Here is a 15773-nt window from a genome sequence, read left to right on the forward strand (position 1 = left end):
AGACCCTGTCTCAAAATATATATGTATGTATATATGATTTTCACACCATTGTAACCATACAGCACAGTTTAATTCAGCTACTAAATGTTTAGTAGCTAGTGGATAGCATGTAGGGTGCTACAGTTCCTGAGTTTTAGTTTCAGGTCATTGCTTTTTCCCCTCTTCTCTCATTTAGATCAAATGTTTTACTGGTTTATTCATCATGGCGTCTCACTGTCAGAAAGACTGAGCCCTTTGTTATTATATCTTTTACAGCTCTTATCACCAGTGCTGGAATGTTTCTTTAAAACATCAATGGCATGTGATGCAAGAATTATCAGTTTAATCTTATAGAATGGATATGAAACTCTTCAAGGGGTTGTGGTTAAATGTATAAGATTTCATGGACAGCAATCTGCAGCTGGTCAAATTATCATTTTTAGTATTTTTTATTCTTTAGGACAGGGTTTCACTATGCAGTTCAGGCTGGCTTTGAACTCAAACCATCCTCCTGCCTCAGCCTCCTGAGTGCTGGAATTATAGGTATGTGCCACCACGCCCAGCTTGTTTTTAGTATTTTAAATGTTTGTCAAAAAGATAAGCCTTGAAACAATCTAGGAGAGTGAAAGTCAGCATTCCAATTCTACCCAATTAGCCAAGACCAAGTGCAATCTACCAATTTCTTCTTTTCTGCCCTCATTTCTTGTGCTTCCCAGACATGGATAATCCTTTCCATCCTGCTAGAGAAATAGGAACCATATAATAATTGTTCTTATGCTTAAATGATTTAAATTTGTTTCCAGGTGATTTTCATTTCTTTTTGTTTTTTTTTGAGACAGGGTCTCACTATGTAGTTCAGGATGGCCATGAACTATGTACCCTAGGTGGTCTCGAATTTGGGGCAATCCTCCTGCCTCAGCCTCCAGAGTGCTGGGGTTATAGGCATGTACCTCCATGCCCAGCATTCCTGTGATTTCTTACACAATGCTAGACCTACTCTTGATGTTAATAAATTTTAAATAGGGTAGGTGCCCAGAGCTTTGTACGGCTTTCCAAAGTCCTTTAACAGGTCTTAGCTTGGCCAGGTGGTACACGCCTGTCTGTCACCCCAACTACTTGGGGAGGGGAGATATGCAAGAGTTGGCCAGCCTCCAACTTTGGGGCATCTTAACAAGAGTCTGTCTCAAAGTAAAACTGGCTATAGATGTAGCTCAGTGGGAGAGTGCACTCCCCAGCATTTGTGAGGCCCTGGGTTCAATCCCCAGTACCACAGGAAGCCATAGGTCTTAATCAGAAGATAGCAGCAAAGACTTCCCCCGAAATATTGCAGAGACCAGGAGTGAAATCTCCTGGCTCTTGGAGACACATCAGAACTAAGCTGAAAAGGAGGCAGGTTTCTTCGTGCTGCAGAAATTCTGATCATGCCACTTCTTTTCCAGCCCACAGAGACAACATATTCTCTACACGATCTGAGCTGAGTCAGCCCAGTTTAAAGAAACACTCACTGATTTCCTTCTGGCAACTTGAGGAATAAGATATGTGGTAGAAGCCTCATAGTTCAGTCCTGGGAATAACAAAAGCGGAGCCCCTTCAAAGGGCTTGGAAATCAAGAAAAGGAATTGTTTTTAGTTTCTTCTCTCCATCCTACCGAAATATAATTGAAGAGCCAACCTGACTTAATACCATGGAACCATCACCTGGCATCTTGCGGTCTTAACTTTCGCTTTTTGCATAACGTCCACCTACCAGCTAGTAGTCTGACTAATTTTTGTATCCCTTGAACCTGGAATAGTGCTCAGCACGCAGGAGGAAGCAACAACTCTTTATTAAGAAAGTTTTGCTTTAGGAGTTGGAGGGGAATGGGGAAAAAAGCAGCAAGATATATCATGTACAGGTACAAATTCCCTATGATGAATTTTATCGTTATGTGTATCTAAAATATACCAATAAAATAAATTTTGAGAAAACTTTGCTTTGTAATTGTAGGGAACTTGGCATTATGTATTTCGCTTCAAAAAAGCTAACAGGCCTACGTGCGCAGTTGTGAGAGGGGCCCCCTTCCATTTGTGTCTGAACTCTCCCTCGTTGCTGCCTGGAGACGGCTCTTTCACAAGAGTTGCGGCACAACCGCTCCTAGGAGCCTCAAACCTCCCCGTGCCACAGGGGTCAGAAGGCAAACCCTGGGGTATATATTTTTACACGGGAGCTTTTATTTTCTCTTTAAAAAATGATGTGGGGCTGAGAATGTAGCTCCGTGCTAGAGTGCTAGCCTCTCGTACTCGAAGGTCTGGGTTCGATTTCCAGCACCGCAAAAAACCTTCAGTAGTAATAATAATTATTGTTATAATAATACTGAATGCTCACAGTAGACAGTTTAGAAATGTGAAGAAAAACTTAACAGTATGCACTATGCATTTTTACCATCCGGAGATATTATTAAACTCTCTACGTCCTAAACTTAATTTTGAAAAGAGCGATCTGATTTCCTAAAGGCTTTTATTTCGCAGTTTTTTTCTAGGTTTCTTTTATTATTTAGTTTTCTTTTTCTTTTCTTTCTTTCTTTCTTTTTTTTTTTGTAATAACCCATGGCTAAATCTGCGCTTCCCCTGGATTTTCACTGTCCTGGGATCGGATCCCTAAGCGGCAGGCGTTGAAACGTGTCAGGCTGAGGTAACCAATCCCGTTAACTTCGGCAGAAAAATAATCTCTCCGTCTGGAAAACTCGGTTTGCAATGAAAACCTGGTATTCTGGGGGTAAGCTTCAGCCTGGAGGAAGGCACATCCATTTGTTGGGGCCTCCACACGAGCCTGGTGGTCTCCTCAGCCCCCGCCAACCCTCACGCAAGGTCTTGCGGATCAACCCGGCGAAAAACGCCGCAGCGGAAAACACCTCTACTTTCCCTGTCCACCGCCACGTTGGACGCTCCGGCCCCGCCCCCAATGGGAGCACCGGACCAATGGAAGCCGAGTTCGGCTGGCGCATCACGCAGCGCTGGCCAATCGCGGACGGCCACGACCCTAGAAAGGCCGGGGCGCGGCGGAGCTGGCCACTGGGCGGCGGTGGCGGCGGGGCGCGCTGGCCAAGTCAGTCTCTGGCCATGGTGGTGGTGGCAGCGGCGCCGAGCCCGGCCTCTGGGGCCCCCAAAGTACTGCTTCTGTCCGGCCAGCCCGCCGCCACAGCCGCCGGAGCCCCCGCCGGCGGATCCCTGCCGCTTATGGTGCCGGGCCAGAGAGGGGCCAGTCCTGAGGCGGCGAGTGGGGGGCCGCCCCAGGCGCGCAAGCGACAGCGCCTGACGCACCTGAGCCCCGAGGAGAAGGCGCTGAGGAGGTGGGCGAGGGCCCGGGGCCGGGGGCCGGGCCGGGGCCGGCGCCCCCCGCCCCGCCCTTACCCAGCGGTACCAGGCGGTGCGTGGCCCCGTCGAGCCGCTTGTCCTTCTGCAGCTGCTTCTCGGCCGAGACGCGGGCGCGGGGCCGGGGGCCGGGCCGGGAGTTCCCGGACTTCGTGCCGGCCCGCGCACCTGGCGAGCCGGCCTTGCAAGTTCGGGTTCCCGGGGGGTTGGGCGCCCACACGCAGAGCTCCCCAGGCCGACCTCCGGCACCCTCACACCCGGTCCTCGGTCCCTCCCCCGCCGGCCTCCAGCCTCCGGAGCGACGGGGAGCCACACTGCGAGGTGGCCCCCGCCTCGCCCCGACTTTGCTCCCCGCAAGTTGTGGGGAGCTGGGGGGAGGGGGCAAAAGGCAGCCAGGGAGATCTGGCCGCGCGTCCACGCCAGAAATATTCGCTGGGGGCGCAGGATTCGCCGACCCCCAATCCGGTCAGGGGAGGGGTCCCTCGAGGCGTCCTGGGCTTTGAGGCTCGGGGAACTTGGATTTCTCCTTGAAATGAGTTGGGCTGTGTTTCCCCCTAACCGCCCCACAGGCTGCACCCCGCGCTGGCCACGGCTTGAGGGAAGAAAGGGGAGGGAGCAGCGGCAGGGAAAGAGTGACCAGTGGCCGCCCTGGCCCCTCGGCCCTGCCCGCCTCCCTCCCGGTGCCGCTGCCTCGGTCGCGCCGGCCGCCGTGCTCCGGGCAGCCCCTGTGGACAGATATTCGTCTCGGCTCCTTGTGAAGCATGGGCTCGAATCTTAAGGCTTTCTGACTGTCATCTGCTCGCTCCCCACATGAAATGTTCCTCCTCTGCAGACTCTTCCATGTTCTTTCCCCGCTTCCTCGTCCTCCAGGGGTCTCCATTCCGGGGATGGGGAAGGCGAAGGTGCACTCGGTCTGCTGCGTGAACTCCAGACTGGCCTGTCGAGAAGCAGGCTGGCTCGCCGGGTTGGCCGCTGTCCCCGGGCGCATAGGGCAGGAGGATAGGTGGCCTGGGCGCCGGCCCTCCCCGGCGTGCCCCTCATCCGCGTGCCTACCGGAGGCTCCCTAAGAGCCTAGAGTGAGCTGGACGGGTGGGCGTCCGCCTTCCCAAACAGGGTCCCCGGGTCTGGGCTGGGGCGCCTCCGCGGACCCGGCCTCTGCCCGCCTGCCCAGCTGGGTGCGCGCGTCCTGCGGATCCACTGGCCGCGAAGGCGCCGCGGGCTGAGCAGGGCCGGAAGGGCAGCGGCCTCCGCTTGCCCTGGACCACCTGGAAATTGAGGGGCGACGCAGAGAAAGTGGAGGGCGAGGAAAGACGTGTCCAGGGAGAGGAGCGGGTCTGGAGTCGGTGGGAGGCGCGGGAGAGGGTCGGGACGGGACCTGGCTTGGCCCAGCTGAGCCCTTGGGGAAGAGGAAACACCTGCCACCCCACAACTCCGGAAAACTTCCCGCCCTGTGCCCGCACCCGAGACCCTCCAGGCCGGGCCGCCGCCTGCCCAGGCGGGCACCTCAGGCTCGGGCGCGCCCTGGGTTTTCCGACTTCCACGCACCCCAGCTCCCTTCCCCGCAAGCGCGGAGGTGGCTGCGTGGAAACGCGGCGGCCCTGGCGCTGCTGTTTAATAATCCGCGCACGTGTGCGCCGGGCGGATTCCGCCCCCACGCGGGTGGGCTGCTGCGCCAGCTCGGGCGCGGGCTGGGCGAGGTCGCGGAGGGGCTGGCTGTGGGCGGGGAGCGCTCGGTCCCGGCACAAACTCTCGGGCGTCCCTGACCCTGTGGGGCAGCCCTGGAGCAGAGCCGCCCCTGCTCGCGCGGGACCCCAGAGCTAGGCGATACCGCGCAGAAGTGGAACCCAGGGTCGTCCCAGGCCCCGCGGGGTGCTGGAGCTCGGGGTGCGCGCGCACTCGCGCGGAGGGGACCCGGGCTCTCGGTCGCCGCGCTCACTGCGCTATTGTCTGGGCCCACGCGCGCCGCTGTTTCCTGAACCGCCCCCCCCCGGGCCAAACCCGCGTGCCCCCCGCGTGCGCGAGGGGCAGGTGCGGGCGCGAGGCTGGTGACGCCAGCGTCAGAGTCGCCGCGTGTGCCTGGGCAGCTGGGGCTACGAGTTCCTTTCCCCTGACCTCGCGAAGGCCAGGTGGCCAAGGTCGGGCCTCTGCCCTGGGAGTTGCCTCTGGTCTCCGGGGCTGGGCTGTGAGGTCCGGGTCGCCAGAGGCGCCTGCGCGGGTGGGACGAGGGCACCAGGCCATCGCCAGGGCAGGGCGTCGCGCGCCCGGGTGGCAGCTCGCGCTGTGGCGAAGGAGGCGCGGAGTTTGGGGTGCGTGGGGCGTCTTTCTTGACCTGTTTGCGGAGGCGAGTCGTCAGAGACTGGAGGTTGCGCTGTTGCGGTCTCCAGAACCCCTTCCGGCGAGGGGCCGGTGTCAGCTTTAGTGGGGTGTCCTGCACTCTTCGACTAAACGTGGAAAGGACTAGGAATGCACTGTTGATTTTCTTGTTGATTACGCGCGATGCTAGGATTGAGATCCCCGTTGTGCATATCTCTTTAAAAGCGCCACATTTTCAGACATCACATAAAAAGGAGAGAAAGGCGCAAGGCAGTCTCATCTGCAGAATAGGTGGGATAATTCATCCCGTGAGCCCCCGCTCCGACCTGCGCCCTTAATCCGGGCCTATCTACCGGCTGTCTGGGCAAAGTTTGTTTCTGAGCCATGTCTCGCGTGTGCGCAGCGAGGAGAATGCAGGTGTTGGCAGGTGCTACCGGGAAAGCTCCCCTCGCCTGGCCCAAGGCCCTTCACCTGCGCAGAGCTGGGAGCTTCTTTAGAAGCAGGGTCGAGAGCTGTTTCCAGCCTTGGCTGACCTGATGCACTCAGCGAAGAGATTTTAAGCACACAGTCCGATTTCCACAGAAAACAGCAAGGGACAGAGGTCCCAACTGTCGATGCCTCCAGATTTGATCCCTTAGTAAAATTAAAAAAGAAAAATCCCAATCACTGGAAGAATGCTGGGACCCTTAATTGCCGGTTGAGTTCCTTTTTGGCGGGGTCCTGGGTGTATTTGTGTCCTAATGAAGCCAGGAAAGTCTTGTGGATGAGAGCCATTATGCTCTGAAAGGTGGAGGATTTCAAGCGCAGCTGATATCTCTGTACTAAGGATTTCCTTAGCAAATCTCTTTTTCGGATTTTCAAGACGGTGATTGGTATTAATTTTAACTCAACACTGTTCAGCCAGAAGCTATCAAGTGCTGCAAAGGCACCCATTTAGTTAGGAGTCTGGGGCTGTAAATCTTTGGGGTAAACAAAGGGGAATGCTTCTTCTAATGCCATAGGTTTAGTCAGCTCAATAGTAGGACACCAGAGGCCTCATCACAGAAACCTGGGGAAGGAAGCAGGTGGCCTGTGGGTGATCTGGTTCCCCAAAGTCTCCATCACCTGTGCTCGCAGAGGCCTCCGAGGAGAGGGCTGGCTATTTTTACACTGGCTCTCAGCTGCCCAGTCATGCTTGATAAGGAGGCTGCCACAGCTGGCCTGCACAGCTCCCTCAGGCAGGGCAGCTCCTGGGGGCAGCGGTCAGTGCTTCCTTAGGCTCTGGTTTGTCTCAAGCAAACACCAACGGGAGCTTTGAAAATGTCAAGAAAACGGTTCTGCTTCCTTTAAGAAATAGATAAACAGAGGCTCCGTGGCCACTTAGTGTTTATTGCAGAATATTCAGCAAATCCAGTGTAGACATCTCTAAGCTGTCAAAATGCAAATGGCATATTAAATAGTCTATGCGCTACTGAATTGTAAATGTGCTCCTGCTAGTTTATCTTTTTTTTTTCCCCCCAAAGCTCATAATGAAAATAAGTTCCTACAACTCACAAGCCTTGCATTTATGCCACACTCCTCTTTGGCTTTTTCTGCTTCTGGCATTTCCTTCTGTGTGGTAATTGAATCCTACGGATGGTCCTTACCGTCCGCAGATGGTGAAACTATGGCTTCCTTGATTTTGATTAGCCCTCGACGGCTGATATATCAGAATAAGGTACCTGAAAGTCCAGCTCTTGTTCAGGCTCTGTGTTTGTGCCTTGGAATTGCAAGGGAGTACTGAAGGCCTGTTGACCCCTAGACCAGGAGAATAGGATCTTGGACTTGGAGACCAGGAGTGGAAATAATCAAATCAAACGGGTCTGGTTTAGTGATTTGGCCAACATAGTGACCAGCACCAGGGGGATGGGGTTGGACGCGGAACTTGCGACAAAGAAATAGATGTTCTGGCTGTGCAGAAAGAGCGAGCCCTGGCGGGGCCCACCGTCTGATGTTGCCTTCCACTTGCACTTGGTGTGGATCTCTGGATCTCATATCCAGAACGACCTGTTGGCGTGTAAACCCAATCATCACATTCAGCTGTTTACGCCAAGGTGCATATGGATAAGTCTTCCCTACAGTGACTTTAAGATGACCTTCAGTCTTTGAGTTATGGCTAGGTCTGCACTTAGAGTCAAATGTGGTCCCCACTGTACCAAGACTAGTAAGTCATGGAATTAATACTCTCTTCCTGCGAAAGAACACAGGAGGAGATTGTGTAATTGAACTGGCTAAATGCGTGGATTGTAGAATTTTGTAGACATAAGGGACACCTTGTAGCACCCCCACCCTTAAACCAACCTCTTGGGATGCAGGGTAGGAAGCAGTTCTCCTTTGGAGGTCAGCTGTGATATTCTTTAAACCATTTATGTCAGCCGGGACCATTTGTACCCGAGGGGAGTTGCCTGATCATCCTTCATCCTCAGAGGTCTTCAGTGTAGCTGAATGACACATTCCATCATGCAGGAGTCACACTGTGTCTTTTAACAAGACCCCCTCTGAGCGTGTTGAAGGTGTTGCACCCAGGACAATATCCCAACACATTAACTTGCCTTAGTCAGGCTCTTGGACCTACCTTTGCAGCATTTATCTCCATTCCAGACTCTTTACTGGATAGGAGGAAACAAACAGCACACAAGTACTGACACCTGTTAAAAAGAACTACTTTCATGTCATTGATACACTTTGCAATTCCCCAGCTGAAGTCTTCTTGCTTAATGTTGCACTAGTTTTGTTTTAGCTCAGGAAAATGATGGGAGAGAATTATTTCACTATTATTTCCCATTAGTACACCTTTAAGAGAAAAGGGTGTTCCCACACCAATGCTCAAAGTCATCATTTAATCTTGCCCTGCCATTTGTAGAGCAGTAAGTCATGAAAGTGGCTGTAGGATTTCAAGATTGAGCCTATGACCCACATGGGATAAGAGAAATAAATGTATTCACAAAAGAGTCAAGTTGTTCATGCTACCCCCAGTTTCCACCAGTGAGTCACTTTTAGAATAGGATTAGAATTGGGGGCAGTTACATCGTACAGCTATTGTTTTGAATTGAACTTCCTCAGTTAGTATGGTCTTCTTTTTGGCTTCATGAACTTTGGAAATCTTCCACTTTAACAAAAGTCAGGGAAAGCTAGTATGACATGTGGGTGTCACAGAAATAAATACAACCTCTTGCTTGAATAGTCCAGATAAGGGTGAGCCTCACAAACCCCAGTGGGAGAGGACAGACTCTGGAATGAATGGGGTCCTGGCAGTCATCTGGTGTCCCGTGCCAGCCTCAGCTGGCACTGCATGGTGGCGTGGTGAAGGCCAAACTGGGGAGTTTCTGAACAGTTGCATAAACTTCAGTGTCCAACACCTCTTGCATCAGTGTTACTTCAGTGTGGATTTTATAACCTCTCCTCCTAGAGGTTGTCCCTAAGTGGGACTTGGATGATGGCACAAACCCGCGTTCTTGTTCAGCACTCAGGCTCCCTCGCACCTTGCTGGGTAATTCCGACAGCACACAGGAAGATTTAGGCTTAGACAGAGCTACACTGAGTTCTCAGGAGTGTGGGCAAGAGACACGGTGACCATGTGACAGACATACATGTGTATAAAATATTTCATACCTTGCACAATTATCTCGTCCATGCAAAGTATATAAAATCCACTTTATATTACGTACAGATAGATTTTACCTGTGTACTTGCCGATGCATATCATCCATCGAGCTGGTTCATCCTCCCCTTGAGTCAGAGGCCTGGGAATCTAATAATCAATTCACTGATCCTCTGCATACCCATTAGCCCACGCTGGTTTCATGATGAATATGCCACGTTATGAACTGTACAATTATTTCAGAAGACTTCTGCTGTACCATCAACGCCTCTGTTATTGTTCACCATCATAGGCTAGGCTGTTTAATCTTCTTTAAAGCAAATTTACAACAAAGCTGAGGTTCAAGATCTTATTTATTTATTTATTTATTTATTTATTTTTTTTTTGGTTTTTCTCCGGTACCAGGAACCGAACTCACAACCTTGCGCTTGCCAGGCAGGCGCTTTGCCGCTGAGCTAAATCCCCAGCCCCGAAGATCTTATTTATAATGTTTACATTATGGGAAGACTTCAAGGGACATTCACTTTCCTATAAAGATACTGTTTGAATGAATTACTTTAATTTTTTTTTCATTTTACTGTTTAGCACACTTTGATGTAATTAGTGTTATGTAAGAAATAGCTAAATGTCAGACTAAAATTTGAATTATTTGGGGGAATGCTCTCTCGTGAATTAAAAGCCTTTGAAATTAATTTTGAGTTCTAAACAGTCATTTCTGAGATGTATGGGAATTCCTGTGCCGCTGTTCGGAGCAACTTATTTCCCCTCTTAATTTTGAGGAAGTGTCTCATTGGCTAGGCGTGCAGAGGGCTCTCACCTTTCTCCTTCCAGTAACACTGTGCGCCCTCCACCATCGGCGCGTGGCTCTCTGAGGGGATTTCCTCTCCTCTCCCTTCACTAAACGGGCTGTCAGCACCCCCAGCCTTCTCTCAGTCCATGGTGGTCTTGAGTGTGGAAAGCTGGGCTTCCCACAGGACACTGTTTCAATTCTCTTTCAGAGGCAGGAAGTAGGAGCGTGTTCAAAGCCATTCGCGATGTTTGTCACCACCAGTGAAAGTATTTTGTTGTTGTTAGGAAAATGTTGTGTTTCCATGTAGCCTGCGGCTGTGGACCGCTCAGACTTGCAGGCTGCGATGGGTACTTCCACAGACAAGAGAGGCCCGGACAGCATAGGGATGTCACGTCCTTAGAAGCGGGCTGGGTGGAAGCAAAACTTTCTTCCTGAAATGTAAATTTCTTCAGCACCAGTTTTCCATTTTTCTTTCTGTCCTGTTCTTTCCCTTTCTTTACAAAATTTAATTGTGGCCGAGGTGAACTCAGCTGTTGTGGTTTGTTTGTTTTTATGCACACCGGTGGCGGGTTACCTGCTCCACACTCCTGCTGCATTTCACACGGACACAGTGCAAAGTTCCAGCATGTTATTCAGCACACGTTAAAAACTGTAGCTAATATCCGGAGAAACTCAGGTGAGAAAAGTGATCGTATCACTCTTAGGAGGACCTCTCTTTACTAATCAGTATTTTCAAGGGTCTAGGTGGAACTGCTGCCATCGGTCAACATATGCATATTTTTCAAATGTCAATATCTTTAACAATAAAGATTGGAGGGCCAAAGGACCGATTTTGGACGTTCATATTCCTGAGTAGGATCAGCGTGAGTGTCTTGTGCCCATAAAGAACTGTGATGCACACCCACCAGCGTCATCACTCCTGCAGGGAGACTGGGGCGCGGGACCCTTTATTCTTCCTTCTCATGGTGTGTGTGTGTGTGTGTGTGTGTGTGTGTGGCTGGGCTCCAATGCAATACCTTCACACTAAACTACATCCTTAGCTCTTTTCTATTTTTTAAAATTTTGAAACAGGGTCTTACTAAGTCGCTAGGCTGTTGGGCTCAAACTTGTGACCCTCCTGCCTCAGCCCCCCAGAGAGCTGGAGTTACATTTGTGTGCCATCCAACTGAGCTCCAGGCACATCTTTCAGACAGAAACTGAGTCTCGCCTTCAAGGAGCCCTCATGCTGTAGCAGACCAGGAAACTGCCGTGATTCCCATGTGTTTCCACGCTTCCATGAGAGGACATGTTGATGCCAGGGAGAGATCAGACAGGAGTTGCTTAGTCTTCTCTATTATTTTTCACAACCATTGTATGTATTAGCTGATCAAATTCAGCACAAAGAGAAGGTTCCTCTTAGCACAAGTGTGTGATACACAACGATTGTGCTGTGTCGGGGAGGGGTACTCACAGCAGCACATCTCCATCGGTTTTATTCCCGTTCCACTCTCCCTTTCTCCCTGGATCCCCTCCCACCTCCAAAGTGTCTGGAGACCGTAATGTAAGGATGATAAATCAGATCCAAAGGGCAAGTATTGCGTGCTTCCTCAAATATGATAAGCCCAAAATAGAATAAGGAGCAAAATAATGGTGAGCTAGCTGGAGAGGAATTTCTACAGGAGACTGAAGTTGGTAACGTTAATGCTGGCGAGGCTGTGGGGGAAAGGAACCCTTCAGCATTTTGTTGCTGGGAATGCAAACAGGTTCGATCAGAAATCAGCATGGAGTTTCCTCAGAACGCTAAGAATTGCTAAAAATTAGAAATTCCATGTGACCCAGCTGTTCTTCCTCTAGCCATCTTCCTGAAAGAGTTAAGGATATCATATTACACTCCTGCATGCACATCTATGTTTATAGCAGCACAATTCTCAGTAGCTAAATCTTGAAGCAGCGTTATCTTGATCAACAAGTGAATGGACAAAAAAAGTGATATTTACACACAATGGAGCACTACTCTGCTGTAAAGAAGGATCAACCTGAGACATTTGTAGGAAAATGGATGCACCTTGTGACTATAACGTTAAGCGAGATAAATCAGACGCACACGCTGAAATATTTCATGATTTCTTTTATATTAGAGACCTGAAATATGAAAGCAACATAAAAGATAGATAATAGCGTGTAGGGAGATCTTTCTCCACTGCGAAAGGGAATAAAACATGGAGGGAGGGGAGAGAGAGGGGATGGAAAAAAATACTTTGAAGTAAAAACGGAGACACATCGTGACTGGGCAGGGGCCCCGAGTTGCAAGGCAGTGGGGAGGGCGCGTGGGGCAGCGGGTGAAGACGTGTGATGTGCGCGGACTCCCCAGGATCCGTGTCGTCATTACTCGCCGCGAACACGGGTTCTCCAAACATCGCACAGTAACGCGGCGCGGAGAAAGGGAGGGACAGGAAGGGAAGGAGGCAGACAGGGCGCTGGACAGAGCCAGGCCCACGGCCCTCAAAGCCGTTCCTTCCCTCTGGGCAGCGCAGCGGGGTCCGCAGCCGTGTCCACCGCGCGAACCTGCGCACGGCGGAGCTCCGTGGACGCGGCGACCTCCTGCTGCAGGGCTCGCCCGGGCCTCCCGCAAGCGCTGGCCAGGGAGGGAAGTCGGCAACGCCCTGGGGTCCCTTCCTCAGCCCTGCGTATTTGGGGCGCTGCTGCCTTTCTTCCTCTTAGAGCCTGCGGGCCTGAGTCTCACTGCAGTGCCCCTGGTTCTCGAAACTGGGGTGCTGGCCGGGTCACGCTCTCTGCTGTTACTATGGTGACCCCAGACGCGATTCTAGGGCGGAAAGGGAAGCACTTGGCGGCTTCGGGCGCTGTGTTCCGGCCTCCTAAGCACCGGACAAACGTCACTCAGCCCGGGGTGCATCTCAGGGGCTCTGAGAGCCTCCCCAACCAGAGCCCCCTGTCCGACCAGCGCTGCCTGCTGGGGCCGGGGCCCCAGGCTCATCCCGAGGGCTGCGGCTTTCTCACCCCTGTCCCAGCTCTGTGTGGGGGGCACTGTGGCCAGAGCCTTTGTTTCCGGGGTCTCAGCAACCGCAGCTCTCTGGTCAGTGCGCGCACAGATCGGCCGCGCTCTGCTCCTTCTCGGGCGCTGCGACTCCCGCCTTGTGTGTCCAGGGTTGGCCCAGCGGAGGAGGGTCAGCTGAAAAACGCATTCTGGTTTTCTGGCCTTGCCTTTAAGATCCTTACGCCGTGGACCTGAAAGGGCTGGGGAGCTGAAGGACACCCGGACAACTGTGGCACTGTCCACCCCGTTCCCCAAGCATTCGCCACTTCTCTGACCGATCGGCGTTTTCGGCTGGGGTGGTCCCCGAGATGCTTCTGTGCAGCGTTTTTAGTGAGTCAGATTAATGTGTTACAAGGCATGGCTGGAACACTTCGAGACTGGAGATGACCTAAGAAGGGAATCAGGAGGGACCTCTTTGCTACCTCCGTAAAACTGAAATTATCACAGTGACCAGCTTAAAGCAGTGACTGGTGGCACACACTTGTCATCCCAGCAAGGTGGGAGGCTGAGGCAGGAGGATCATAATAAATCTGAACTCAACCTGAGTCATCTAGCAAATTAAACCCATCCCAGCATTAAAACAAGAAAATCAAAACAGAGTTGGGAATGGAGCTCAGTGCAAAGGGCCTGGGGTTCAATACCTAGAACATCGATCAATCAGTCCATCACTCATGCTTTGAAACCTCTTATGAAAGTCGTTATTTCGCTATGCTTATTGGATTTGCTTGTGTTCGTTTTTCATGACTGTTTGTGTATAGAAGAAGCTATCTGAGGCGCTTTCATTTTCAGGTGACAATAATTTAATATTAGAGCTTGTTCAGCAGATCTGTCAACCTACAATTGTCATTTTGATCTTCATGACTATTTTATCTCTCAGCTTTTTAATTTAAAAGAATTACATAAGAGGCTTATGGAACAAAGAAGAACTCATCAGTCTCTTTACAACTGCAATTACAAAATTACATTTCCAGCGCTCTGCAGCAGCACCACACCGGGAGAAGTGGAAGGGACTTGTCAGGCTGTTGAAAAGTTGAGGCATCTTTGACCTGCAAGTGTAAGGAGAAGAGCCAAGTTGAACTTGGGGCTGTGATTTATGTCTCCTACCAAAGGTGTTTTTCTTTCCATTCTTGTGATGGACAGACAGTAAGAAGCCTTTTAGGAAGAGTTGGTATAAAAATACTACAGAAGGTATCGTGTGACAAGGTGAAGGGACTGTCATTTCTCCTGTGAAGTGAGTTCTCTTGCATTTTATATTTTAAGAACGGTTACTAGGAGAAGAAGAAAAAAGTATATAACAGAGATTTGATGTAGTTCATTGCAGCCCTACAGTCAGAATAAGAGAGTGGATGCGTTCCGCGAGCCCTCTGACAAAAATGCGCTGCCTTTGTCCGGTAGGAGACAGGGGGAAAGCCGGAGGCCTGTGCTGCAGGAGGACTTTGTGCTGTCCCTGCTCCTGAGTTTGGCCTCCCTGGGGACCAGGTGCCACTGCTCACAGCCAGAGCCGGGCAGCCTCTTGGACTGGCTCTGGTGGCTTCATAGCTTCACTGCCAGCTTAGAGCAACACTGCTGTTTCTGTGCACACCGTGTGGGGCAGAGGTGTGCCCGGCTCGGCCGGGCCCCTGCTTAGGGCCTCGAGGGTGTGTCGGGCGCCAGCCAGAGCTGCAGTCTGACCCGAGTTCCAGCGGGAAGCACTGGGCTGTTGCTCGGGCAGTTGGCAGGACAGGGAGCCTGTGGTTGCAGGACTGTGGGTTTTTGCTGCCTCTTGGCTAGAGTTCAGCCCCAGTTCCTAGAGACGGTTTGGGGTTCTTTGCCACGTGCAGGATTCCACAAAGGCAGAAAGCTACAGAAGGAGGGGTGTGGAGAGGCGTGGAGAGTGGGTGGCTGGGTGACAGCTGCCACCTCTCCTTGCCCGCATGGCCGTGCACAACCTCTCACTGTGCCCTGCTGAGGGTCCCGTCGCATTCACATGGGAGAGGTGAGTGAGCGCACAAGGACACCAGCATCAGCGGGGGGTGCATGGGGGTTACCTCTGAGTCCGTTCCCCACAGTGCTCTAGAAAACTAAAAGAAAACACGCACAGCCAATGCGCCAGGAGCCTAGGGCCTGACTGCTTATGGCCAGTAAGTATAAGTATGATTTTACATAAAAAACTAAGTAATATATGTAGGAAAAGATTCCTAGACATAGTAATCAAAAAGCAGGGAAATGACACACTGCCACTTTTTTGCCCATGTGCTTGTGGAGCTGCCATTGATAATAGCCTGGGTAGTAAGCCTGTGGGCAGAGCACTCGCATATGGCCTGTGTGCACCTGGAAAATGAAAGTGAAAGGTAGCATATGAGGGGTAGTTCTACACCCATCACACCCTAAACTGTCAGTCGTGTAACTCAGAAACGGAGTATGTCCCTCAGAAACATTGTCGCACTCTCTCCAGTGTTGAAAACTTAGACAGAGCTTAAATGTCCGTTATCTTTAAATGGCCAAATGGACTTGTGGTGCCATCCCATACTTTTTGCATGGAGATGTTGCCATGGTAAAGTGTGAAGCTGAACACAAGAGGTTATATGTGCACCAGTGTCCTCTCAGCGTGGGACAGCAGGCTGCTTCTACACGCACAGGTAGAAATACCTGAAAACTCTCCAGGCCACAGCATTGGCACATAAATCTTTTTTGGTTTTTTGAAAGACT

The sequence above is a fragment of the Chinchilla lanigera genome, unplaced genomic scaffold, assembly GCF_000276665.1.
Source record: "Chinchilla lanigera isolate Chin_1 unplaced genomic scaffold, ChiLan1.0 scaffold00002, whole genome shotgun sequence".
Classification (NCBI taxonomy): domain Eukaryota; kingdom Metazoa; phylum Chordata; class Mammalia; order Rodentia; family Chinchillidae; genus Chinchilla; species Chinchilla lanigera.